The 14,121-nt window shown below is 40.3% G+C and overlaps 1 long non-coding RNA gene across 1 annotated transcript; it reads left to right on the top strand.

Moving 5' to 3' along the window:
• The first annotated feature begins 4,519 nt into the window (after positions 1-4,519).
• Positions 4,520-12,052, top strand: LOC138974066 (uncharacterized). The gene is made up of 2 exons (XR_011458286.1): positions 4,520-4,820; positions 11,403-12,052. It is a non-coding gene; the product is annotated as an uncharacterized lncRNA (long non-coding RNA).
• Positions 12,053-14,121: the final 2,069 nt, after the last annotated feature.

Below are 14,121 nucleotides of genomic sequence, written 5' to 3'. Positions count from 1 at the left end.
TAAAAGGAAGTCTAACCAGAATCGATCGATACATAAATGTTATTTGTATTTCTGACCAAAACATGACTCCCGGACAGATCTCGACACCAAGTCATTGTTCACCTCGACCGCTAGTGCGGTCTCGGAGGAACGCTTAGTGTCTCGATCTGTGTAAAATGTCATATATTTTGGACACAAACACAAACAACAGATAGTATGCAATGTCATCATTTTCACGAGTTTTTATTCACAAGCACCTGGGCAATAAATCTCATGTTCCCCAGGCAATAAATCCCCGGTTACCATAGTTGCAGGAAGCAGGTTAATCAAAAGCAAACCCAATAGAAACGCTCGGGGATTCTTCGGCTCTTTTCATTGGTGTTTCCCCAGATCTAAACAAGACGACACGACACTGCTTTGCAAAGTTCCAAAAACGAACTGGCAAAAGTAAACAAAAAACAAAACTAGATCTACTTCATGAAAGGTCATACATTCATCAAAAACAAATGAAACCTAGCTATTTGTTTTGTTTTCTTACAGAGTCATGAAGTGCGTGTATCTGTGTTTCCATACACAGACGTTCGGAGAAACACGAACGTCAAGTTCAAGTAAAACGACCCCTGACACACACATTTTGACCCGTGCACAAGACGTCGTATCGATAAACGAAGCACAAATAAGAAACAATGTATCGATTGGAGATTGGATTTCCCTTCTTTGAGTCATGTGACGTCAGAGGCCGACAAAACTTTATATGTTGGCGTTTCAGTTTAACCGAAACTTCAAAGTAACTACAAAACACACGTCATGTGTTTGATCGCATGTGTGTGTGCTCGTTCAATCGTCAAAACAACAACAAAGTCAGTACACGACGTGTGTTTTGTAGTTCCTTTGAAGTTTCGGTCAACCTGAAACGCCCAATTCCCAAAATAATATGAAGCTTATGTGTTTGATTGCATGTGTGTGTGCTCGTTCAATCGTCAAAACAACAACAAAGTCCGTACCTGAAAGGAATTCGATCGATACATAAATGATATTTGCGTTTTTGACCAAAATAGGACATTTTACACAGATCTCGACATTCATTGTTCACCTCGACCGCTAGCGCGGTCTCTGAGAACAATGACTGTCTCGATCTGTGTAAAATGTCATATTTTGGTCAAACACGCAAATAACGTATAGCCTAATAATAAAAGCAAAGAAAATAGCAACAAGATATGCAAACATCTAACAAAGCCGAGCAAGCAGAATGACAGGTCTAATGAAAAACAAAGAGGTACTGAGTCGGAAACAAGATCGCGATTCTTTCCTTCGCTGCACGACGCAAATCTTCTGTGACCTTTGACCAAACGTAGCTTCCACATTCGATCACTCAGCTTAATATTTACAACAGAAAGCCGAGGGGGTGGAATACCGAGATGAACCTACAGAACTGTGCATCCTCAAACCTGACATATTCATCCCAACATTTAATAATGAACTCAAAAACACAGAAAGTTGCTTTCACACGCCAGCTTTGATTGCCAGTGGTTATCGAACCGGGACTCGTGTGGTTATCAGCACGGAACCCGTATTTCAAAGCATGGCTCCCTGGGTTGATTGTGCACTTATTTTTTCACTACCAAAAATTTAAATGATGACAAAAACGATGGTTGGTGGTTTGTTGACAGACCAGCTTTTTTGTCGGTCCGAGGGGGAGCATATCGTCTTTTGTTTCATATTTATTGACCAAGGCCGAAGGCCGCGGTCAATAAATATGAAACAAAAGTCAACAACCTATCAAACATTACCTGCTATTCATACTTGGTCGTGTGACAGACGTTTTCTTCCACACGAGATTACGTTGATTGTCTAACGAAGCCGTCAGGCTGAGTTAGACATCAGCTAATCGAGTGTGGAAGAAAACTCTGTCACACGACCAAGTCGGAATAGCATTTATGTCTCACAGCTTCAACAGAGGAGAGAACAAACACGTTTTGCGTACTCAAGCTTGACAAACCTAAACACAGGAGCAGCCATTGTGGAGAGATCTACTTTTTGACGGAAGTGAACGAACAACTATGAATGACGTCTCGGTATATGTGAATGACGTCACAGTCATCGTCACAGTCTGTATCTTTTGAAGCATCGCATTCTTCATGACGTCTTTCTGTGTCTGCATCCGCGAAATGTTTGTTCATTCCGGGATCTTTGTCATCTATGTTCAGAACTCTGTCCTTATAGTTTCAGACTAACAGGCCTCCTGAGCTAGCCACTTTCCAAGGGCAGCTAAATTCGCGTATGGAAACAGTACTGTCGTCTGGGATGCCGTTTTCAGTATTCTGAGCGTTGAAGAATGTGTAAAGAGAAGAAACGATAACAGCAGGAGAAATAAAAGTCGTGTGTTAATTTTTTGGCTTTTAGAGGGACGATTTTGAGTTTGAATCCGTTCTTGCCATGCTCCTGAAGCGTGTAAAATATAACCTTGCACACGTTTGCTTTAGTAGTGGCAAAGAAGGAAAGCGTGTGACATCTTATATTGTCATCATTTTCACGAGTTTTCATTCACAAACACCTGGTAAATAAATCTCATGTTCCCCATGCAATAACTCGAGGTGGTGAATGGGTTTGAGCTTGCATGTGAAACGTGGATTGTCAAAGTAAAAGCCAGTCAGGCTGATTGATTGATGTGTGGAACCATCGCGGCTTTGGATTTGTGTTTCCGAGGACAACGATTGTAAGAATTCACTCTCAAAGACCCAATCAATGTTGATAATTACCGCGGCGACTCATTGTCAATTTGCAACTTATCTCTGTAATCGCAAAATCAACAACAAGTCATAAACACTTAAAAGAAAAGAAATATGCTCAACACTTACTGAATTCACAGGTATGATCGCAGCTCTGTACATTTTCAGACTGGAAGAAAAGCGTCAACAAGCTACGTTTAACGTCACATACAAGTTTGACGTGTTATCTCGTGCTACTGTGACGATGCTTTGTGGCCCGGAGTTGGATTCTAAAAATTCGTCTCCATGTGGGTTATTGTGCATTTTGTTGCACAACCAAAATGATGACAAAAACGATGTTTGGTAGCTTGTTGTCAGACCAGCACTTTGTTGTTGGTCCTCGGGGAGCATATCGCCTTTTGTCTCATATTTATCAACCGCGGCCTTCGGCCTTGGTCGATAAAGATGAAACAAAAGACGATATGGTCCGCTTGGACCAACAAAAAAGCTGGTCTGTCAACAAGCCACCAAACATCTTATAATGTTCATATACAAGCTAAAATGTTGAGTTCTTGTTATTAGCATTACATATTATGATGACCCTGTTTGATTCAGGTTCTCCAAAATGGTATATTACAAGGTGTAGCCTACGTGTTGTACAATATGTGATCAACATAGCAAGAAGAAGGTGGTCTGCAAACAGCGTTGTGCAACAAATAAAGTATGCATCACAAAAGCGTTCATCACAGAACTCTATAATGCCTTCAACATATTTTGCAGTATAGAGTATGGTGTTGATATCTTTATTGTGAAACAGAAGCGTACTTGTCATGCACAGCACCCGCATACCATAACCGCCCTCCTAAATAGTGGGTGGAATGGGCTATAAGGAGGCAGGGGTGGAGGAGGAGGGTTGATAAGGGGGGTGGGAAAGATAGGGTAGGGATTATGGGAGGTATTTGTTAGTACTTTACAGAAAACAGGTGGACTCATACGAAACAAGGTCACCTAGTTGTGGGTCAATGGTGATACTATGTTCCTCTTTAAAACTGGGTAGGTTATTTCAATTCTGACCAAACTGTCAATATAATGTTGACTGAACCTTAAGAAATGATGGTTCTTGGGACTGACACATGCCTGGACACTATACCCGCTACCAAACTGCACAGGCCTGTGGACGTCATGGCAAACACCGATCCAAGGATGGACTCATGAACGTCTTACACAGAATGATAAAAACCAACACTGGTATTCTCTCAGAAAATCTCGTTCTACAGGTTCTGTCTTGGTTTCATTCCTAAGAAAAAAAATGCCTCAACACCATAACTTCACACATATGTTGGCATTTCCCCGCAATACAGAATGTGAAAGTAGTGTTTGTTTGCACAGTTTGATTCTGATAATACGTGTATACATACAAAGGGAGGGCCTGGCAATACATGAAGTGTCAGAAGTACATGATCATCATCAGAAGTAGTCTACAACCATTACATGCAGTCTACGCACAGTGATCCAATCGGCCATTGGGCTTTCCCCAGAAGCGGATGTTACAACAAATATGATGGGTATTTCTGGTAGATCGTTCACTGGAAGTTCTTGATGATTTTACAAATTCGATTTTCTATACACCACGCAAACCCTTTGGAATGAATTAAAATGAAATTTAAACAAAAATCGATAATCGACTGCTAACGTTCCAAAACCCAGAATCAAAAAGCAGAATAGTAGGTTAATGGAACGTTTCATTTAGGACAAAAGAAAGCGCTACATTTACTATACTTCAATCCAGTGGTCTATTAAGTGAGCCAAGAGACACACACTTATGATATATGAGCCAATGTCAAAAGGTGCTGTCTGACAGCTTCGAAAATCAAAGTACATCCAAAGTAAAATGACTGGTGTTTTGAGTTGCTTAACACATTCAGTATATAGTTTCTAAAGGAGAAAAGGAAAAATCTTTCACAACGGCTGTGTTATTTGGCCGTTAAGTTGAGGCTTGACGAGTGTCTCTTGTGGCATGTAAGGACATAAACCAGATTTTTTCCATTTTTTCTAGAACTTTCATTTCTACTGAGCTCGCATATGAGTATTGGGGTGTAGATTAAATATAATCAAGGTAAAAGCGCATAAAATGTGTATGTTAGCAACATGAATTCATTTATTGCTATCACAGTCACAAACGGTATGTGCTCCATACAAAAGTTCTTTAATTTGAGGTTTTCTCAGATATTGTTGAAGTCAAAGCTTTGAAACTTCACATACTTGTATGATTGTATGACCTCCAGACATGGTGAGAGAATAGTTGACCTTCGTCACATTTCAAGGTCACGGCGGGGTCATATTGGGTCAGAAAGTGATAAATTGGTATTTTCTCGAAAAGTTTTAAAGCAACAGCTTTTAAACGTCACACACTTCTTTGTTGAGATAATATCCAATCCTGATGCTCAATTTGGTTTACTCTTGTGAAATAGCAAGGTCATAGCAGGTCTGTCTTAATGAGGAGAAAAAAATGTATCATTGTTTTTTATGTTTTTGGGGCTACATCTTTGAAACTTCACAAATTTCCAGAGTTTGATAGCCTACACACATGATATAAATATGGGTGACCTTTGTCAAATGTCAAGGTCACGGTGGGGTTGTCTTCGGGTCAAAAAGGGAATAATTTGGAATTTTCTCAAAATGCTTTGTAGCGAAAGCGTTTAAACTTCCCATACTTCTATGTTTTGATGATATCCAAATATGATGCGAGTTTGGTTCTCCCTTGTCAAATATCAAGGTCATAGCAGGCCGTCTAAGGTGAACAAAAAGTAAAAAGTATCATTGTTTTGAATGTTTTGAGGGCTACATCTTTGAAACTTCCACATTTCCAGGGTTTGATGTCCTCCATAGATGATACAAATATGGAAGACCTGCGTCACATTTCAAGGTCACAGTGGGGTCATGAAATATATTCCCAGGACAAGAAAACGCCCTGACATGACGCAAGACTAGTTGACTCTGGTCAAATGTTAAAGGCACAGTAAGCCTCCCGTAAACCATCCCAGATACTGTCGGGCTTTTACACACAGTACAAACACCCTTTCATTTAAACGCTCCTCGCTTGAGAACATCCTAGGTGCCCTCCGTAAAGAGCGAGCAATTTTCAAAGAATTTATTTTTGCGTGGTTTGAGCCATCGTGAACCGTGTGATCCAGTTTCCCTTTTTCACAATGTAGTCGTCAGTTAGTAATTTGAATGCGACTCGATGTGAGCTTATCTGACTATGCACGAAACAAACGGCTGTGGTTCACAAGAACTCTAGCGATGGCTTTTGACTGTTCAGAGGAATTGGCGATAGGCATAAACCGTCGTCTGCTACGAGAACCACGACCTTGCGTGACCCTGCTTCCGGGCTTTTCTTTTTTCAAACTTTAAAAACTTCGAATTGTACTGATCTTGTCTTGATGAAAAAAAGAATTCTTTTATGATTTAAGAATGTTTGTGTAACAAGCTGTCAATTTATTATTTAGATTTTAAAAGTTAGGTCTAGCGCCAAAACGCACAACGGTCCGATTGTCTCAGAGACAATCCGCAAAATTAATTCTGTAAAAATTGCTCGCTCTTTACGTAGGGCACCTGGGATGTTCCCGTTTAGTGAGCGTTCACATGGAAGGGTGTTTGTACTGTGTGTAAAAGCCTGACAGTATCTGTGATGGTTTACGGGAGGCTTACTGTGCCTTTAAGGTTTGTAATGTTGGAGTCTTTTTTTTATTTATTTTTTTTTTATTTGTTACCAAGCACATCATTGTGCGGCTTTTAATGAATAACATGCATCCGTTCACTCACAATATATTTTCTGTCATCCTCAGTTCAACATTTACCACTCAAAAAGTCTATAGTATTAGGATCCATGAAACAAATGAAAGGCATCTACGGATGTATAGATACATAATTGACCACACTCATTTGGAATACATTCTGACAATTCATTATAAAGACATCTTTAGAGAGACAGACAGAGAGAGAGAGAGGAGAGAGAGAGAGAGGAGAGAGAGAGAGAGAGAGAGAGAGAGAGAGAGAGAGAGAGAGAGAGAGAGAGAGAGAGAGAGAGTGAAAGGGGGGGGGGGGGGGTCAGGGGGGTAATGATGGTGGAGGTAACATTTACAATTGTTTTTATTTAAAAAAATTTACTAAATATTTGTCTTGGAACTTTTTAATCAAAAATAAATATTTCTGATCTGCAGTTGCCTTTCGAAGATAACAAAAAGAGGCATTGAAGCCTTGGTTTTCTTATAAATACTTATGCACATTTTAGCAACCAAAATTATACAGTTTAATTCTTTCAACAGAGTTGCATGCATTTTTCGATTTTTAACTCCAAACATGATTTCATGCACAGTTAACTTTATCTGTTTATCCAACTGTACCCAAATATAAAATTCAATTTGTTTCCAAAACTCAAGCACCACTGGGCCAAAGAAAAACAAGAAGGGCAAAGCCCATACGACTCACATGCTTGACCTTGACCTTTACATGACCTTGACCTTCAGGGTCAAGGTCAAATAACTTAACCTAGCAATGACATCATACACTAAGAACTGCTTTACACATTTTTCCTACCAAAATACATGTGACCTTGACCCAAGGTCAAGGTCATCCAAGGTCATGCAACACAAAGCTGTTAATTCAAGACATAGGAAGTACAATGGTGCTTATTGGCTCTTTCTACCATGAGATATGGTCACTTTTAGTGGTTCACTACCTTATTTTGGTCACATTTCATAAGGGTCAAAGTGACCTTGACCTTGATCATATGTGACCAAATGTGTCTCATGATGAAAGCATAACATGTGCCCCACATAATTTTTAAGTTTGAAACAGTTATCTTCCATAGTTCAGGGTCAAGGTCACTTCAAAATATGTATACAATCCAACTTTGAAGATCTCCTGTGACCTTGACCTTGAAGCAAGGTAAACCAAACTGGTATCAAAAGATGGGGCTTACTTTGCCCTATATATCATATATAGGTGAGGTATTGAATCTCAAAAACTTCAGAGAAAATGGGAAAAATGTGAAAAATAGCTGTTTTTAGACAACATTTATGGCCCCTGCGACCTTGACCTTGAAGCAAGGTCAAGATGCTATGTATGTTTTTTGGGGCCTTGTCATCATACACCATCTTGCCAAATTTGGTACTGATAGACTGAATAGTGTCCAAGAAATATCCAACGTTAAAGTTTTCCGGACGGACGGACGGACGGACGGACGTCCGGACGTCCGGACGGACGGACGGACGACTCGGGTGAGTACATAGACTCACTTTTGCTTCGCATGTGAGTCAAAAAGTGTTCTATATAGTCAATGCTATTACTACAGTTTGAACAAAATATTGTCTTCCACAACTTTCATTTTACATTTAACATAATATTTGTGGGGTAAATATGTAGAGGTTACATGCCGAGTCTCAGTGATTATCAAAAATAATGGTCGAAGTTAGCGGATCATGAAAAATGCGAGCTTTAGCGAGCTTTTTCATGACCGCGAACTGAGACCATTATTTTTGATAATCACTGAGACGAGGTGTGTAACCTCTTTATTCCTCCTTTCTTCAGTTATTCAAAGAAAAGAGGAGTTTTTTTGCGAAAGTTTGATCGAATCCTATTCACTCAACCAGTCAACCTGCGCAGGCGATCGATTAATGCGCGGTTGTATAGTTCCGTGCAAATCATTCCATTCTGTTAACACTTCTTGTCAGTTTTCCTATTTTGGACTAAAATCAAGTACACAGATATGCTGTTATTCTGCTGTGGCGGCAAAGGCAGATATTGTGTGTTCTGTATATGTTTTGGTATCGGTTAGGATAATGTTCTTTCGTCAAATGGGACTAGCAGACGAACTTTTGCACCCGTGTTCCAACGTTAAAAACTGTATGAAGTTAAGTTTTCTGGGGAAAATAGTGTATGAAACCGCTTTATGTTGTTTAAATTGATGAGATGTGTGCATTTGGTTGCGTGTGATCTGTTTATTAAATGAAATATTGTTGAAAACTGACCGTCGGATTGCAGTCTGTTGTCGAAGAAACTGAGTGAAAAGAAGGGGAACTACTCTTGTCGCTAGACAAAGTATGAGTTACTTGCCTTGGGAAATTGCTTGTGATGAACGTCTGATCTAGATTCAGAAAACAACCGAACTCATGGATTTTATATGGAGATTCATGTGTTCAGGCCTGTAGTTGTTAATTTAAATGCGGTATGTTTGTATTGTTTGCTCCAGAGATGTATACTTCGTACGTTAGAGCGTTCGGAACTTTTCAGTCGCAAAAAGTAGTACCGAAACAGAACAGCTTCTGAACCCATTGCACTATCGAGGATTCAGGCTGTTGCTGGGTCGTTATTTGTTTGGTTGCTGGGTCATTATCGAAAAATAACTAGCTCTACAAGTTTACAGAGGTAAAGAAGCAGAGGGGGGAATAATGTGAAGTAATTTCCATTGCAATACTCGTAGCCTTGTCTCTTTAACCGATTCAAAACTCATCAGCCAATCTTTCTTATCAATTTCATAATTACATTTCTTCCTCCAAAATCCAATTGCACACGGTTCAACAAGTTTCATGCTTACAAATTCTTTTCTGAACTGTTGTGCGTTGTGTACTTTCTTACCACGATAAGAGGGGATATCCATCAAATCAATTTCTTCCTTTCCGTGCATCATCTTATTAATAACATTTACAACAACAGCACGAACCATGTTATATTTCAAAATTCTCTGTGGGGATTTTCATAAAACATCACAAATGAACTGATAGGAAACAAACTCTTTTCTATGTAAAACATCATATACTCTAACAAGACTCTTTCTTGTCCAATCTTCAAAATACAGTACATTTCCATCATAAACAAAATATTGGTTATTCCATAAAAGCGGATTAAATAAGTTATCGCAGACAAGTGCTGGTTTAGCTTGTCAACTTTCAACATTGGGTTGGTGCCTGTCTCACAGAGGCACTGCAGAAAAGTCCGACTGGTAGACAGCAGGATGTGTTTTGGGCGCCTCCGTGCAAAAGGGGTCAGAGATATTTTGTACAACGGATTTTCAGATTTGAACATTTCAAACAAGTCCTCCACTTTCTTGGTCAGAACTTTCTTCTGGATCATTGACACTTTTGACACTGTACGCTTTCCAGGCACATCGATTGATTCCCTGTCGTAGAATTTCTCCACTTTTGTGTCTGTCGGACGTTTACGCACGTACAGTTGCTTGAGAGTTCTACAACTGTCTTGATGTACTGCTTGTCGCTTGAGTAACGTTTTAATGAAATTTTGTTTCTGAGGAGACTCTTTGTCCCGCTTCCTGGAAATGGCATTAAATGCCATTTTTACTGACTTCAAAAAGCTCACTGGTCTTGCGAGATTCGTCAGATTGTCTTTTTCTTGTTTTCTGTGGTATCTGTCCATTCTTATTTTGTTCAATTCCCTCTTCTGTTTATCTGTCATGGAAGATCTTCTTTTGCACTACCGAAACTTAGCATTTTCTTTGGGTTTCTTCTTCTGCCTGTCTGCAGGTGTCTCCGCTTTACGAATTATGTTAGCCGTTTTCTTCCTTTTTGCTGCAGTTAGCGGAGAGCTGTTTTTCTTTTTTTCTTTCTTCGCACGAGCCCTGGGACACACACACACACACACACACACCGCACATTATGAGTTGTAATGTTGAGTATCGGTATCCTCATATATGTAGTTCTTTAATTGTCCATGCAATGATAATCTCGGTGTGAAACGGCAGGTCTGCAGCAAACGGTTTAAACTGAAAATTATTAACCCGGAGACGGGTTTTAGCGCAAAACATTGGGTAGTTTTTTTCCCGGTTTATTTCTTTAAAAAGAATTTTACATAAACACATTCCTAAACCTACCAAAATCTGACACATTTTGCGCGCTTGCATGCATGCGTGCATCGGTGCGTGCGTGTGTGTGCGTGCTTGCTTGTGTGTGTGAGTGCTTGCATGCGTGTGTGCATGGGTGCGTGCGTGCGTGCGTGCGCGTGCGCGCGTGTGTGTGTGTGTGTGTGTGTGTGTGTGTGTGTGTGTGTGTGTGTGTGAGTGTCCTCGTTACAGTCTGTACACTGAAAGGTAATCAAATTCGCATACTCAATTTTTAATTCGACTCTGGATTAGATGGAGACTTGACAGAAGATTCTACAGATTTGTAAATTACCTGCTCAACTGTTTACGATGTCTTGCTTTCTCGCGATCCAATGCTCTCCGCTCGTCGGTCCGGTGTTCCCTCCAAGCCTTGCTCAATACGTTCTGTCTATCCAGGTAGGCAGCATACTCCTGGTCGGTTTTTTTCATCCTTTTCTTGTATTCCGAGCATCGCTGGGCACCGGACTGTGTTTTTTGGGCCGCGGTCTTAACACTAGCGCGCCGTGCGCGAAGTTCAGAAAACGGCCTAGATGATTGGGAATTCTGGCCCATTATTATTTCTTCCTGGTCATCTCAAGAGAGTGATGAAGAACAAGCATTTGTCGATAATTAAAGCACGTAATCAATCTTCTAAAACAGTGGTTTTAATTACATAAATTTTGTTTGGATGGACAAATGACGTCGTGTGTCTAGTGTGACCTGTGACGACAAATTGTTCTGTCACACAATAATGACAATTCCTTTTTATTTCTTCTTTTCAAAAACTGTGATTATGAAGCAGTCATTTGATTTGCTTCTGACTGCTAGCAAAAAAAAAGAAAGAAATTAAAAATGTTGTGGAAAAAAAAGGAAATTTGATAAAAAAAAGTGTCTAGTGTGACATTGTGACGACAAAGCTTAAATTAGCCAGAAATGGTACCAAACTTCAAAATATAGTGGTTATTTTCATTGTTTTTCCTTTTCACCGACAGTTTTTGTTCAAAACTGGTTCTTTTGTGTATCTAGTTGAACAACAACATTTTTTGGAAGCTTTTTTAAAGTTTGAGTTTTTGTGACGCAAAGAGTCACGCTAGACACGCAATTTTCAAACTTTAATAATTTCTTTAAAAAACGGACAAATGGGAAGAAAAACACACAGAACTATGTATTGGGGTTCATGCAATCATTTGGTTTAAATCCAACTGCCCAGAAAAAAGCTTATTAGCATTTTTTCTAAAACTATCGAGAGTACTCAAACACCTTGTCAAAATACGTCCCTAAAAAGCACTAATTTGCGTAATGAATGAGGAGCAGAATTTTAACTGTTTATAGTTAGTCTTTGGTTTTTCTCTGCGATCATCTTTATTCATTAATCTCTCAGAAAAACCAAAAGTTCCATCTGAGTGTACATTCAGTAAATAGTTACAGAACTTATAAAATACCTAGCGTACCCACAGCACCTTTTGACATTGGCTCATATGTATAATAATCGTCTCTCAAAATGTTCCAAGGCGAGACGCTCGCGAGGCCTCGATGTACAGTAAATGTAACGTTAGGTTTTGTCCCAATACCCTACCATTCTTGTTTGATTTATCCCAAACAAACAAAACCCAAACTACTATCAGGAGAGAGGGGTTGAGAGAGAGAGAGAGACACACACCCACAGAGAGAGAGAGAGAGAGACATAGACAGAGACAGAGACAGAGACAGAGAGAGAGAGAGATAGAGAGAGAGAAAGAGAGAAAGAGAGATAAAGAGAGAGAGAGAGAAAGAGAGAGAGAAAGAGAGAGAGAAAGAGACAGACAGACAGACAGAGAAAAGAAAAATCACACGTTAATTCCATACACCTCCCAATTCCTCCACCACCATCCCAACTACCAACCCCCCCCCCCCCCCCCCCCCCACAAACCCTTCGGAAACACAAACACACACATACATAGAGTTTGAGGTAGAACAGTTGATTTAAAACTATACAGAAAACATACAATAAAGAAATCATCATAGCAAGGATCAATCAAGTCAAAAAATCCTTGCACACCGTTCGTTATAAACTGTGCACCTTCCAGTCAGCTATGCACAGTGCAATATGCATTATTGATCTGCAACAGCTGCACACACTCACAAAGGCGTTCTGCACGAAAAACATAATATATGTATCGATTGGACTTAACATTTTCCTTCTTTGAGCTGTGTGACGTCAGGGCCAACAGAAACTCATATTGAGGCTGCTAGACTAGACTATATAGTGCTGGCGCGGTGTCCGAGGAACACTTTCTGTCTAGATATGTATAAAATGTCGTGTTTTGGTGAAAAATGCAAATCATGTATCTCAAAATGAAGGTGTCGCTCGATCAGTGCAAACTCTCGTGTAGAAAAGGTTAAACAACTTTGACAAACTTGGTGTGACAATGCTTAATGCCTGACACTGCGTGGACGTGTAAAATAGTTGTTGTCAGTGACAGTGCGGTCTGCCCGTCTGTCAGAAGTGTTCACTGAACTTGAGGCCACTGTGCTGTGTGTTCACTGTGCTGTGTGTTCACTGTGCTGTGTGTTCACTGTGCTGTGTGTTCACTGTGCTGTGTGTTCACTGTGCTGTGTGTTCACTGTGCTGTGTTCACTGTGCTGTGTGTTCACTGTGCTGTGTGTTCACTGTGCTGTGTGTTCACTGTGCTGTGTGTTCACTGTGCTGTGTTCACTGTGCTGTGTGTTCACTGTGCTGTGTTCACTGTGATGTGTGTTCACTGTGCTGTGTGTTCACTGTGCTGTGTGTTCACTGTGCTGTGTTTTGCTTTGAAGACCTGTCTTTACACATTTTGACACGTGACCAAGTAAGTATAAAGTATGTTGTCTGAAAGTTAACCTAATGCAATGTGCACTTGCCATGTACACCTAAATGAGCGTACGTTAGGTCTAAAAAAATTCAGTGTGTGATTGTTTTCTTTTGTTTCAAATAAGTCAACGTGTTTTCTTTCTCGGGCTTCTGGAACTATATTGTAAAGTGCTTGTCAAACTCGTGCCCTTTCTGGGTCACGTATTGGACATCCATGGACTGAGGTATCAACAGTCCTTTGCACATTTGTTCTTGGCTGTGCTGGCTAGAAAACCAGTTGTTGCTATTGACCTGGGTTCGACCCCCTCGGCGAAGGACTTATTTCCCAGAGGCAGTTCAACGGCAACGATCGTTACACCAGAAAACGTCTCTAGGGTAGAGTCCTTGATAAAGAAGAACCCAAAAATTGCATACTCTGAAGTGCAGGATATGGTGAAGCTTTCATCTGGAAGTCTCCATCACAGTCTTACGACGACGTAAGGATACACTGTGCCCGTAGGATGCCCCATGACCTAAGTGAAGAGCAAAAGCAGGTTAGGGACAGTTGCTCCAGCATGCTAAGATAATTTGATAGAAGAAGGTTTCCTTGCGTTTGGGACATCATAACCGAAGACAAAACATACGAATATGACCCTGAGACGGCGGTACATGTGAACGTACCTGTATAATGAGCGGTTTTGCTTCTATCATTGGTCACCTCCCTTGGCCCAAGGGAGAGAAGCGTCTTA

Source organism: Littorina saxatilis, linkage group LG8 (genome assembly GCF_037325665.1).
Source record: "Littorina saxatilis isolate snail1 linkage group LG8, US_GU_Lsax_2.0, whole genome shotgun sequence".
NCBI classification, from domain to species: Eukaryota; Metazoa; Mollusca; class Gastropoda; order Littorinimorpha; family Littorinidae; genus Littorina; species Littorina saxatilis.
Note: the sequence above shows the minus strand (reverse complement) of the source record. Positions and strands in the feature narration are given on the sequence as shown.